The 14,443-nt window shown below is 41.7% G+C and overlaps 1 long non-coding RNA gene across 1 annotated transcript; it reads right to left on the bottom strand.

Moving 5' to 3' along the window:
- Window positions 1-1,193: 1,193 nt before the first annotated feature.
- On the bottom strand, window positions 1,194-9,240 carry LOC146712241 (uncharacterized). The gene is made up of 3 exons (XR_014919006.1): window positions 9,071-9,240; window positions 1,798-1,851; window positions 1,194-1,682 (listed from the first exon to the last, which is right to left on the bottom strand). It is a non-coding gene; the product is annotated as an uncharacterized LOC146712241 (long non-coding RNA).
- Between the last annotated feature and the right edge of the window lie 5,203 nt (window positions 9,241-14,443).

Raw genomic sequence — 14,443 nt, 5'->3', positions numbered from 1 at the left:
AAGCCAAGTCTTCATCTAGGACCTTTGTTATTCCAAATTAACCAATTAAAGATATCGTTTAACTTCTGAAAGGATTCTTTTGGAGGAGGCAGAGGACGTGACTCAATATAAAAACTTTGCATAACCTTTCATCCTTGTTCAGGAATAGGACGGAGGAGGATTTTGAATCATTTATAGCCAGAAAATCGTCTAAATAGCTCCATTTGTAGCATTAATTTTGCAACTTGGCTAACAGACAGCCAGTCTAGGGCCTAGGGCCAATCTCTGCTCTCGATCTCCTAACTGGAAACCAAATAGTACAGCTCTCATTGTAAGTGTCATCACCAGAGGTTCCATAGTCAGAATGAATAGCATTGGAGATAACGGGCACCCCTGATGAGTGGAACACTCCAATGTGACGGGTTAAGTTGAACCCATCTGAGAAAATGATTTCCAGATCCATATCTTGGGAGAAGGTTAAATAAATCTGACCAGTCTATTCTGTCCGAGGCCTGACGAGCGTCCAGTGATAATAAAGCTGCATCGTTAGCATCACATCTCTCATGAATTATATGAGAACCCTTCTTATATTGTGAAACCCTTGATGCTTTGGTACAAAGTGAATCAAATGTGGGATCCAAGGCTCTGATCTTCATGCTAAACATTTAAAGTATTTTAGTGTCAACCCCCGTCAGACTCTAAATGATGAGTGTTCTGCAGGTTTAGCAGGTTTCTCAGTACTCACTGCCTGTCTCACAGTGGGTGGAGAGCCTCCGTGTGATATGCTTCTACATACATGTTAAAAAGTGGAATTATTCTTTCTTCTGGGAAGGTTTTGTAAAGTCAGAAAGCCATCTGGCCCAGGTGCCTTACCACACAGCAAATCCAACATGTCCAAATGAAGACTGTCAGATTTGATTTCAGCTCTTTTAAAGTCTCTTTATAAGTTAATTTAACTCTTATTGGAGAGTTGGAACGTTAACTCTGACTTAGTGTTGAATACCAAATCTGTCTGGAGTTGATCATTCAACACTTATTCATGCTAACTAGGTGTTAAGAGTTTATATACTAACCCCCACAGAGGATTTTAGTTTAACTACATAAGAGTTATCTTCTAATTCATTCTGTGAATTTTACTGTTCTGAATTTCTAGAAATTCCTTTGGAAATAAACATTATTGCAAAGAGGACTGCATCAGCTGAGGCAACATGGTGTCCTGTGAGCTCAATTTCCTTTTAATCAGAAAAGGTCAGACACAACAAAAGCCAAGCAAAGCATCAAACAAAGGAAAAATAAAGACAAGTCAAATGTCCAGCCAAAGGATTTATGGGAGACTCCATCAGGGATGGATCGAGTCAACCGGAGCCACAGCTGGACTGGCCAGAGTGGCAACAAGCTCATCAGACCTCTGTGTTGGGAAGGTTTGGGGAGTGTCTGTGATGATAAAGCCACGACTCTGAAGACGACTGCAGAGTTTGGTGCAAGATGTTGCGTCCTTGCAAAACTCCTGCAGCTCCGAGAAGCTCCAGAGTCGACCTTCCCTGGAAAACAGCTTCTGGGAGGCTTTAGCTCTGGAAGCTTCTTGCTCCCTCTCCTGTGCTGTGCCGTGTTTCAGGCACACTCCGCTCAGGTGATTCCAAATGAACAGCTGGGGCTTGTTGCACAGCAGGCAGTACACAATGTTTTTCTCCATGTTGTTTGGACTGCAAATACAAAGAGAGAGACAAACTCTGCACATCACTTTATAGCACCAGTAGCGTGTCTCGGTATGATGCAAAGCTAGCTATGTCGCTACACTGGACACAGAGCAGTACCTACTTTAAAACTGAACCTTTGTTGATCCTCTGCTGTTTCTCCAAAGCACACAATGTTCTGCACAAAGACATTTAACTTTAGCACATGTATAAAACATGCACGCACACGAGCAGTTCGTTCAGCTAAAAGAAACGCTTCATAGAAACCATTTCTACAACCAGCAAACGCAAAGAAAACAAGCCATGACTAAAACAGCAGTTACGTAAATGAGCAGAAGTTGCTAAACAAACAAAACTGAACCAGAAAGTCTCCAGACATCATGTAACCACTGTTTGACAAACGGTCCTACTGTAGGATGATGTTACAGTGATGTCTGACAAACCATCCCACTTAACCGAAGCTGCAAATTCGATAGTTTTGTGCCAAAAGCAGATGGCGTTTTCACTTTAAAATGAACAAACATTCACAAAGGCTTAAAACAATATAGTATCCAAGTCAATAACATGCTAATACTTCCAAGTATGAACACAGAGTAGCGTTAAATCACCCGGTGTTCCAGATTAACTGGTGACGGTGGAACAGATGGTGGATTTTTTAATATTTTGTTGTTAACAGCAACAAGACTGGCGGAGTGTGTCGGAGGGAACCTCACAAATGTCACAGCAACACACTGCAGTGGAACCCCGACTTACGAAATTAATCTGTTCCCGACGGTTTTTTGTAAATCGAAGCAGCCATCGCGCCTTTTGAGTGAGAAGATGCTGGCTGGAGATGGAGTTCTTGGTGGCGGAGGTGGTGGAGGCTGAAGAAAGCATACGTATGCATGCATACATACAGCACCACCACGGGGGAAACTGGCATAACATTAAGGTGTAAAGTTCTTGATTTTTTAATTCAAAGATTAATCAGGCTTTAAACATCAGGAGGTAGTGCAACAGACACTGAAGTGCACATTAAAGACCAGAGAGAACATTATTTTTATTAACAAAAAGTTTTAATCCACCAACAGCCCTGACATCTAAAACACTACAAGTAAAAAAGAAAGGCAACAAAAAACAATTCAGACATTTTTACACAATTAGTAACACTTCAGCTTTCTTTGTAATGTCTGCTTGTATTTTAAGAAGTATCGCATTTGGGTAAAACATTACCAATAACTCAAAATTAGAGGAATAAGTGTATATATGTGTCAGCTGTATGCATGCATACATATGCTGCATGTAAGTAAGTAAGTAAGTAAGTAAAATTTTATTTATATAGCACATTTCTAGATAGAGATCACAAAGTGCTTTACAAGATATAACAGATTAAAAAGACAAAATACAAACAAAGTTAGCAAAAGGCAGTTTTAAAAAGATGTGTTTTTAGCTGTTTTTTAAAAGTAATCAATGAATCAGCGGATCGTAAGTCCTGAGGAAGGGAATTCCACAGTCTGGCGGCCACAGTAGCAAAAGCTCTATCACCCCTAGTTTTCAGTCTCGTATACTGAATGACAAGTAGGCCCTGACTACTCGACCTCAGAGACCTACTAGGGGCATAGGGCTGTAAAAGTTCAATGATATATGGTGGTGCTTGTTGTTGAAGAGCCTTGAAAGTTAAAACCAAAATCTTAAACTGGACTCTAAATTCAACAGGAAGCCAATGTAACTGCATGAGCAACGGTGTTATATGTGAAAATTTAGAAGCTTTCGTCAAAAGTCTTGCTGCAGCATTCTGAACGATCTGCAGACGCTCCAAAGAACCTTTATTTAAACAAGTAAACAGGGAATTGCAATAGTCCAGTCGTGAAGAGATAAAAGCATGAATAACAATCTCCAGTTCGGTATAGGATATAATAGAGCTCAATTTAGAAATATTTCTTAAATGATAAAAGCAAGACCGAACAAGAGATTTAACATGACTATCTAACGTAAGAGCAGGATCAAGGATAATCCCTAAGTTCCTGACAGATGGTTTTACAAACGTTGAAAGAGGACCAAGAGCATTTATTATACTGGGTATATGTCTATCTGGGGCACATAAGAGGACTTCGGTTTTACTTTCATTTAGTTGGAGGAAGTTTTCAGCCATCCAGCCTTTAATGGTTTCCAAGCACACATTTAAAAGCCGCAGCTTAGAAGCCTCTTCCGGTTTAAAAGATATATAGACTTGGATATCGTCCGCATAACAATGGTAACAAATATCCTCAAAAGGGCTCAAAATGTGCTGAAGAGGGAGTAAATAAACTAAAAACAGTAATGGCCCTAGCACAGAGCCTTGTGGCACACCAAAAGACAGGGACGCAGAAGATGATCTATACTTAGAAACTGCCACAGAAGAATATCGTTCAGAGAGATACGAGGAGAACCATTTCAATGCAGTCCCAGAGACACCAACCCAGTGTTTCAGCCTGTTAAGTAAAATATAGTGGTCAACAGTATCAAAGGCCGACGTAAGATCCAACATTAAGAGAACAGAACATTTACCTGCATCGCTTTGTAACAAAATGTCATTAGAAACTCTAAGAAGGGCTGTTTCAGTGGAATGAACTTTACGAAAGCCAGATTGAAATTTGTCGAAAATACTATATTTATCTAAAACTGCTGTAAGCTGCTTAGCCACGATCTTCTCTAGAATCTTAGCAATTAACGGAATTTTTGAGATCGGTCTATAATTGCTAGTGAGAGATGGGTCCAGCATAGGCTTTTTTAACAAGGGATGTATAACAGCAGTTTTAAAATAGGCAGGGACTATGCCCGAGGCCAAGGAGGTATTAATTATAGTAAGAATACAGGGACCAGTAGAGTAAAAGACATTTTTAAATAATGATGCAGGTAAAAAATCAAGAGAGCAAGAGGATAATTTTGTTGCACTAACTATTTTTCCCAGCTCTGGTAGTGAAACAGGTGAAAAACCTTCTAAAACAACAGGCCGAGCTGGCGTGGGAACAGACAGCGCAGACGCTGAAAAAGACAGGTTTTTCCTTATGTTGCTAATTTTTTCTAAAAAGAAAGCAAGAAAAGTTTCACAATCTTCAACAGAAGAAATAATAGCAGCAGGTGGAGCAGGAGTAATAATATTAGTAATAGTATCAAATAAAACTTTAGGATTACCTCTGCTCCTTGCAACCAACTGAGAAAAGTAAGCAGCCCTCGCAACTCTAATAGCATTGTTAAAGGAGGCTAAAAGATCCTTTAAATAGAGGAGATGAACATTTAAGTGAGTTTTCCTCCATAACCGCTCGGCTTTACGACAATTACGTTTTATAAGACGAATGTTGTCATTTAACCAGGGTACAGACTTGGAAACAGGCACAGGTCTCATTTTAATCGGACAGATTTCATCTAAGATCGAAAGACAATGATAATTGAATAGATCTATAGAAAAATCAACATCGTTTTGTGGGGATAATGTTAAATTAAAAACATCAGAGAACTTCTGTGCTGTGGAGGAATCTAAAGTGCGGGAAATAACTGTCCGATGAACAGGAGACATAGGCTCATAAAAAGACATATTAAAAAAGACACAATAATGGTCAGAAATAAAAATGTCCTTAGAACAGATATAATCAATATTCAGACCCAAAGAAAAAACAAGGTCCAGTGTATGGCCTTTGTTATGTGTGGGGCCAGATACATGTTGGATAAAATGAATTCATAATGCTGGTAAAACTCCTAGCAAAGCGGTCGGACTCATCATCAATATGTATATTAAAATCCCCCACAAGAAGCAATTTAGACAACCTCATAGTAGAGGACAGAAAATCACTAAACTCGGCTAAAAACGAGTTGTTTGGGCCAGGAGGGCGATAGACCAACGCACAGTAAAAAGGATCCTTCTTTCCAATTTTGATGAGCTGCAGTTCAAAAGACAGAAAGTGTCCAACTTTCACTGAACGGCAGTTAAAACGGCTCCGATATGCCACCGCGAGGCCTCCTCCACGACCAGATCCTCGAGGCTGGCTAATGACAGAGAAGCCATTTGGGCACATTTCAATAGTAGACGAATAATCCGACCCCCGTTGCCAGGTCTCAGTCAAGAACAGGAAGTCCAGATTTTTAGAAACAATAAAATCGTTAAGCACAAACGATTTATTCGTCAAAGATCGGGCATTAAAGAGCGCCATAGACAGCGGGGTGAAAACATTGTTGTTGGAAGAAGCTAGAGTTTCTCGAATTAAAGGGCGTAAATTCTCGGGATCAGACCCTTCACGTTCATATATTCCACTCACCGAGGGGATGAAAAGCCAGTCGGCAGGAGAGTCTGGATGAACCCTTCTGAGATAACACGGCCTTGGAAAGCCGGGCCCCCTATATCCAAGTAGGGCCTTGGGAGACAGATTCCTCTCCATATAGCTGTCATGTGCGTAGGCAACGGAAAACGCCCGACATCGCTTTCCAATTCGTCCCCGCCGCCAGAGGAGCCTAAGCTTCACCTGGATGCCCGATCTCTTTCCTCTTCTTCTCCGTAGTCTACGGGGAACGCTGAAAGCGCTGGCCGAAGATCCAGTCACAGGCAGAGGGTGGAAGGTACCAAAGGAGTGCGGAGAAAAGTGTGGAGAATGGAAAGTCCCACAAAAGGAAGGAGAAAAAACATCTTTGGCCGTCATTGACGAACGGATGGATAACAGCGTCAGACGATCGTAGACCAAGGCAGCCAGTACATCATTAAAACAGTTAAAAAACAGCAGAGTAGAAAGAAAAAACACGACAATAGAGCGAGACCAACTACACCCGGCAGCGGCGAAGCCAAACACAGGCGCCATCATGCCGGAAGCTGAGATCTTACATGTAGGCACACTTTCACCTGAAGGTTGACTTGTTGCTGGCCTCTTTGTGAAAAATCTATCCAACGACGTCTGTCTCTGTCTACTTTTCAAAATGGATCTGAAGTGGGAGATGTCAACAAAATGCTCTATAGCATGAGCGGTAAAGTTCTTTTCAGGGTGATTGTCCTTGATATCGGCCGATGGTATGACGGCCTCCTCCTCGCTGAATTGTTGCTGTACTGATGAGTGCAGCATCGCCTCCAACTCTTGCAGCTCTGCCGTTGACAGCTCCTCTCGATGTTCATGCACAAGGTCGTTTATATCCTCCTCGTCAACCTGCAGTCCCAGGGCGGTGCCGAGATTTACGATCTCCTCAACCTTGACTTCAGGTTGAGGTTCCCCCTCAAAGCCTTCAAAATCTCGAGGGGCAACAGCATCAGACCACAGCTTCCTCCAAGCAGAATTTAGCGTTCGACGACTCACCTCCCGCCATGCCAAAGAAATCAACTTGAGGCATGCAACGATGTCGAAATGATATTTCCAAAACTCCCCGAGGCTGAGCTGCGTACTCTCTGTTATGTCCGAACACCGTTTGAACATGTGTTTCGTGAATCGAATCGATTCGGGACCTTGTGAATCGGAATTGAATCGATTCTAGAAATCAGTGACGATACCCAGCCCTACTTTACGCTTCATTTTGCTAGCTGCGTGGTTCAAGTGGAACAGCGAAGCGCAGGTGTCACTACCCGATCCGTACCGGAAACCCGATCGGTACCCCGCATGCGCGAAAGGTGTCTACTTCCGGTCGAAGCATTTTACGATAGTTACAGGTCAGAGTATCTGTTAAGATGTTAAGAATAACAAGTATCTCTTAACATGTTTCCGCTAATGAAACATTTAATATAATGTAGACAAAAATAAAAAAATTAAAAGATAGTGACGGATCGGGACTCCCGATCCTTACTGCGCATGTGCAAAGTCAGACCGTACAAATCGGTTCTACCCGATCCGTACCGCGCATGTGCAGGGGTTTTCTTCTTCTTCTGTTCCTTTAATGGCAGTGTACTCCCCAGTGTACGAGGATACCGCCACCTGCTGACTGAGCGAATGAACCCTATTGTAAACTGAATTAGCATCATTACAAACGTGTGTTAAATTTGATTTAGTGATAATCGAGTGTGTTTATGCTTGTCTGTGTGGAGAGGATTGTTGGAAAAGTGATGATAATGTCTGCTATCACTGTCAATTGCCAGTAAACACTTCATCTGGCTGCTGAATCTTCACGTGACATATTATAAAGTCTGTATTATTAACTCTGTCATTAGGCGCCATTCTTCTTATTTTACGGCGCTGTTGTTCAATCGGGGAACGCCTTCTGTTTAGGAGAAAAGCAAAAATTTGTTGCGGATACGGATTATTCATTGTTTAAATGTCCTGGTAGTCGAAAAGGAGGCAGAGCTGCTGAGAAATGCTAGGAGCTAACTGGGCGCTAACCGTATCATTCAAATATATTGAATGTCGCAATGTTGGCAAAGAGAGGAAGTGACGTAAGATTTGCGCATGCGGGGTACCGATCGGGTTTCCGGTACGGATCGGGTTTTTTTTTTTTTTCTTTTATTAGTAATATAAACATACAAACAAAATGCACCATATATTACAGATTCAGAGAATAAACATTTCTTACATATTAGCAACTTTCATATATAGTGAAAATAAAATATAAAGATGGGGTCACATAAATTAACAGATTATTAACTCACTAAATCAAAATCTTCTACAAAGGAAACAAAAAAAGCAGCCTTTTTCTTTTTAACTAAAGTCAAAGATTTAACCAACAGGTTTAGGTCGTTTTTCCAGTGAGCCAGTGTTGGTTTAATCTTAAAAAAGCGACATTTATGTATAAAATACTTACACAAGATTAATAACACATTAACACCATAATTAGCTTTCTTTTCTTTCAAAAACACTCCAAACATTATCATATTTAAGGTAAATGGGGTAATTTGAATCCCACTGGAATAAAGCCAGGTATGAAAATCCAACCAAAATATTTGTATAAAATTGCACAAAAAGAATAGATGGTCCAAATCCTCCTCTTCTGTTTCACAAAATACACAATTACCCGTTTCTATTTTGAAGCTATCACTAAGGAGTCTATTTGTCGGGTAAATTTTATTCAAGATTTTAAATTGGACTTCTTTCCCTTTAGGAGGGATAGGGAAGGTGATATAATCAGGTACGGATCGGGTAGTGACAGCAAGTACGGAAGCCAAGGGGTTGTCACATGATTCGGAAGGCACTGTGGGCATTGAAGGCTCAGCCAATCAGAGCCAGCGGATTTCGTTACGCGGGCATTTTGCCGTAACACGGGCAGAAGTATTGCCGTTCAGTGCCTTCGTAACTTGAACTTTTCGTAAGTCGGGGCTCCACTGTATTCTGCATTAGCCAAGTCGCTAGCATTAGCATCCATCAACCTGCAGCCTAAAGCCACAGTGTACACACAATGACCCGCATCCTGATGTGCGAATGACCGAACAACAGCCTGTACTGTGAGGTGCGCCGTGCACATTCATTGTAATGTTTACTAACCTGAGGCAGTGAAGCTGCTGTCAGCCTGGGTAACAAGTAGACGAAAACACAATAATCTTCTGTAAACCGTGAACACAAACGACACACATGCTGTGCTGGCGTTAGCTTCACAACAGGAAGTTCTTTCTGTGAAATTCTTCTTCTGCGCCCCAAAACACTGCTCGGTACCACCATCGCGCTCTGCGCCCTCTAGTGTCCGGATGTAGAATTGCATTTAATGCCTGAAACTCACAATCCAACAGGTTTCTGCAACGTTTTTAAATCACTGTAACGTTTGAACCGTTCGCTCAATTGAAACTAATCCAATTGTTTCTGAAAGCAGAGACTCTGCGCTTTCTCTGCATTTATCTTTAGCGTGAATATGCATGCACACTTTGTTCACCTGATAGAAAAAGTCACATATAAAATTACCCGATACTTGAAAAAACACCAAAGTTAGCAGGTTTACTCTCGCTGTAGTTTCTCCGTAGCGTTACATTCACCTGGAAGTATGTCGGTTCTCAGTCATCCAGCTCAGCATAGTGTAAGGAGCTGCTGATGGAGAGTCCCACATTTAGCCATATGGGAGAGTCCCCAAAAGGGTCATGGACCCCTAATCATCCTCTACCTAATCATATGAACCGAGGTGTGAAGATAACAAAGCCAGCAGGCAGGGTGGCACCTTTGTCTCTCATGCACGAAGAGAGACGCCTCTGAAAAGGCCTCCAGGCCTCTTTAAGTGCAGTCACACCTGACAAAAAGGGATCTTAAAACTGGATTATAGATGTTCAACGATGGTCGTTCACACAGCACAAAAGCATTGCACATCTGCCTTTCACGAGCTGCCGTCTTCCAGCAAAAAGCATTTACAATTCCTCATCAGCCGTCAAAGGGTTTCCTACAGCTCGCCTCCTGCCTCTGCACAGCCAGGGAGCTTCTAACGACCTCTGACCTCCTGTAGTTTGGAGTTATCAAAGTAACCCATGACAGTAATGTTTATGCTCCTCCTCTGCCTCACCTCGTGCTCTCATCCTGGGTTTGCATTGAAAGTATCCCCACCTAATCCCTTATCCATGTAATGCTGAGCTTGCTAAACCTTTTTTATACTTTTTGTTTTATTGGTGACTCCAGAACTCGTGCAGCTGTTAGTGATCACAGCAAGTTTCCCAACCCCAGTTTTAGTTTCCACTCACCCTTTATTTACAGACAGACATCAGTAACATTGTCAGCTCTGTCTTGCCTGTTGATGGTCTTGTTTTCACATTTTGGGGTTAATCCTTTTAAATAAACTATAAAAACAATCCATGTGTCAGAGCCTCGTTTGTGCTGATTAGAGTCAAGTTTCTTTATTTGTCACATGCACAGTTATACAAATACAACACGCAGTGAAATCTATCCTGACACGCTCCTGCACTGTGAAGGGGACAGAAGAACATGATGTTATATACATTAAGTATAGCAAATATACTTTGATGTATATATTATATACACTGTAGGTGTTGGAGCTGTTATCGATGAAACACTGTCCTTCTCCCTGCCGTCTCTCTTCATGAGATCCTCCACCGATGGGCCAAAGTCGGCTGTCATTCCCAGAATGGTCCAGGTCTCTATCTTACAATGAAACACAGACCGATCTCTGCTTCCTCCTCTGCCTCCTTCATCCCCTCTGAGGATCCAGAAAAGGCTTCAAAGACTCTACTCCCTGTCAAAATTAGGGCTTAAAAAGTTTTCTCCCCCAATAAAGATTAAACCATAAGCTGGGAGGGCTGGGTTTGTTTGCTCTCACTGGTCTGATCGAGCATCCCTGACGTTTCACACTGGTTACCAGTTCTTCAGAGGGAAAAACACAGGTGGGAACAGGAGAGAAACAAGGCACAAGATAAACAGCTCCCCACGGGGTCACATGGGACTATTTCACACATGGTGTGTTCAAAAGCACATCATTAACCACGTACATTCTAAACCCTAACCAGCTTCACAACATCATTCACACTATATGAGGGTTAGTGTTGAGGAAAAGACTGCAGAAGCTGGTAATCCACAAGTGCACGGTGCTTCAGGAGACAGGTGGTCAGGAGCTGCTGAAAAGAAAGCTCACCATGGTAGGGACAGTGAGGAAGAACAAGCCTGAACTTCCCCCTCAGCTGGTATCAACCAGAGGAAGGACTCTCATCCAAATGTGCTTTCACTGACACACACACTCTTGTGTCATAAGTTCCCAAGAAGAATAGAAATGTCATCCTGACATCTTGTCGTCCTACACAAAGACGCCGCTGTCAGCACCACAGAGGACAGGAAGCCTCTGATGATCCAGGACTACAACAAGAACAAAGGAGGCGCTGAGAGCCTTGATAAGGTTTCATCCATCATACATTTTATTTTTATTTATGTGAATCATAGCATTTTTTATTGTTATATATAATATATATAATTATATATATTATTTATTATATTATATATATATAGATTCAATATTGTTCCTAATCTCTTATTTATTGTTCTTGTTATTACAGCTTAATGGTACAAACACCTGCAAGTGAATGACAGCACACACACACGCACACACACACACACACACACACACACACACACACACACACACACACACACACACATACAGCACAAATTAGTTCTTAATTAATTAAGTAAGTAAGTAAAAGACAGCAAAGGAGTCGACCAAAAAGTCCACAGGGAACTTCTCCTGGTTTGGCAGCTTGTTGCTCTGAGCTGCTGCTGCTGGCTTTCTGCTGAGCTTCACGTCTGAACTGAGCCACCATCTCAGAGATGAAGGTGTTGACCCTCAGCTGAGGTCGAGTGTAGAAAGTCTCTTTACACATGGGACACTGACAGCTCTGATTCATGTCCCAGTGCTGACTGATGCAGGTTTTGCAGAAGTTGTGTCCACATGGTGTAGAGACTGGATCAGTGAACACAAGCTCCTCAGACTACTGACGCCTGTTTCTCTCTTTGTAAAATGAAATTTAAAGTGAATTTTGAATCAAATGTTTCTTTTCTTTCTCCCTCAGAGTGCAGACATGTCTGCTGCCAGCAATCTGCGATCTGAAGATCAGTTTCTGTGCTCCATCTGTCTGGATGGAGAGAAAAGCGTCTGGACTTCTTTGAGTTTCTTTTCATCACAGAAGCTTCTTCACCTCATCCTCAACACGGACAGAACCAAGGAATGAATACTGCACTTTTGGAAGAACCCCTGATAACACAACACTGAATATGCCACAGTCAGACTGATGGCAAACAAAAACACAGAACACTTAAAATAAACACTGCACTACTTCACCTCATTTTGAATGTACGATCGATTCACTGACTAATGTGCAACATACTCACAACAGACTTCTGTAACAGGTCCGTGAAAAATGTGCAATACTATAAGAGAACTACAAACGCTGTACAGTTTTTCCCCTTGTATATAGAAAATATTACCATTGCCCCATTCCTGACTTTATTTCTATCCTTCTGCTTTTTCTGTCTTTATATTGTTATATTATTATATTGTTATGTTGTTAGAGTGTGTGCAGTTTATTAAAGTGCAATTCGAAAATGTTTTTTGAAATGAAGACTTAAAAAGCGTTTTAAAAACCAGTTTATTAAATTGGAATTCAAAAATGAATTTACAAATACAGATTTTATTCTACAATTCATTAATTAAGTACAGAATTTCTTTATTTCGGTGCGCGTGGCTCTTGTGGTCCTCCATACGGCTGGACGGCGTCAACACGTTAACGAGCTAACTGCGCTAACGCACTAGTTCCCACCAGGGGCGATTCTAGGATCAGAGCTTTGGGGGTGCTGAGCACCCAGAGAGCTGCCCATCCAGGCAAGATAAACTTTACTCATCACGATGAGACGTCCTCCCCGTCTCTGTCAGTCCCTGCATCCTTAAATGTCTCCAGTTGTCCCGAGTTCCCTCTGTCCTCATCGTCTGTTGTCTTCATCTCCATTTTCAGTCATAATAATTTTACCATCTCTGTGCAAGTCTGCAAATTTCTTTATTAAATCGTAAGATTCTTAAATGCACCAAGTCTCTCTGTGCCTGAGTCCTCGTCACAAAACATGACATCACTGCTTTGTACATTTTAACACAATTTAATCCCACATTTGTGAAAGAAAAGCAAAACACTATTTTAAAGTCTGTAACAAAACCATCAAATCTGATAAAGGTTATTTAAATGCTGCTAAAGAAGAATGGATTGGAATTTAAATAAATATCCTAACCTTAATTACTGCGGGAGAATAATGAGTGATGCTCACAGTGAGTAAAAAGTAAACTGAGGGCATTTTTTGGACAGAGATTCACTTTTAATGTGTTTGTATAATACAATACAGATATATGAAAAAAGACTCCGAGTCCTTGAAATGTGCAAAATATTATTAATACGTTAGAAAACCTGAGACACCTTGGCCTATGGTATGAAAAGATGTTTACTGCAGATACTTCTATGGCCCTGCAGATCTTTTCTTTTCTTTTATCCTATGTCGCCTCAGCTTGAGGTTGGTAAATCTGTCTGTCACATTTTGGTGGTCAAGTCTCTCAAGCATCTCTTTCTCAACTGACATCACAGCCAGGTGCTGGAGTCTGCTTTGACCCATGGTCCTTCTCAGCCAGGTATGGAGCTGACTCACGCAGCTACTCAGCTACAGCTGCTAACTGGGTTTGTTAGGGCAACCTGAATAACAGTTTTCAGTGTGGGGAAGATCTGATTATCCAGAAGATTGCACAATGTTAACATATCTGGGATGGCACCAGCCTCACTCTTGAGCTTCAAAACGTTTTTGGCAACCGTGACTTCCTCTGACTGAAGCTCAACATGGTAATGCAGTGCCAGGGCTGACAGCCCAGTTTGTTTAGCAGACTCGGTATAGCAGCTTTAATATAGGGAGAACACAACTTCCAGATTGTATGAGTAAACTTAGTTGGGGTTTTTTCTTTGCCAGTTTAACAGTTTCTGTTGTGCCTGTCACTGTTTCCTGTCTGTTTTCTTACCTGGTTCTTCCTGACCTTGTACTTTCTCCTCATGTTCTCCTCTTTCCTCTCTCCCTCTTTGGACTGACAATCAAACACAAATAGGTTGTATTCAATTAGATTAAAAAAAGTATTATTAAGATCACTAATAAAAAAAGTCCTCTCTCAGTTTACTTTCAACCAAAAGGCAAATAACCAAAGCAGGAAGGCGGCCGGGCCAGATGGAGTGCTGGGCCGGGTGCTAAAAGACTGTGCTGCGGACCTGGCGGACGTCTTCACCTCTATATATAACACCTCGTTGTCCTGTTCACTGGTACCATCCGGTTTCAAAGCAGCAACCATCGTTCCCATCCCAAAACAGTCAAATGTCACATGTCTGAACGATTTCAGACCTGTGGCACTCACCCCCATTC

Source organism: Copadichromis virginalis, linkage group LG3 (genome assembly GCF_057382275.1).
Source record: "Copadichromis virginalis isolate Kocher_CV1m ecotype Utaka linkage group LG3, C_Virginalis_male_GT1.1, whole genome shotgun sequence".
NCBI lineage: Eukaryota > Metazoa > Chordata > Actinopteri > Cichliformes > Cichlidae > Copadichromis > Copadichromis virginalis.
Note: the sequence above shows the minus strand (reverse complement) of the source record. Positions and strands in the feature narration are given on the sequence as shown.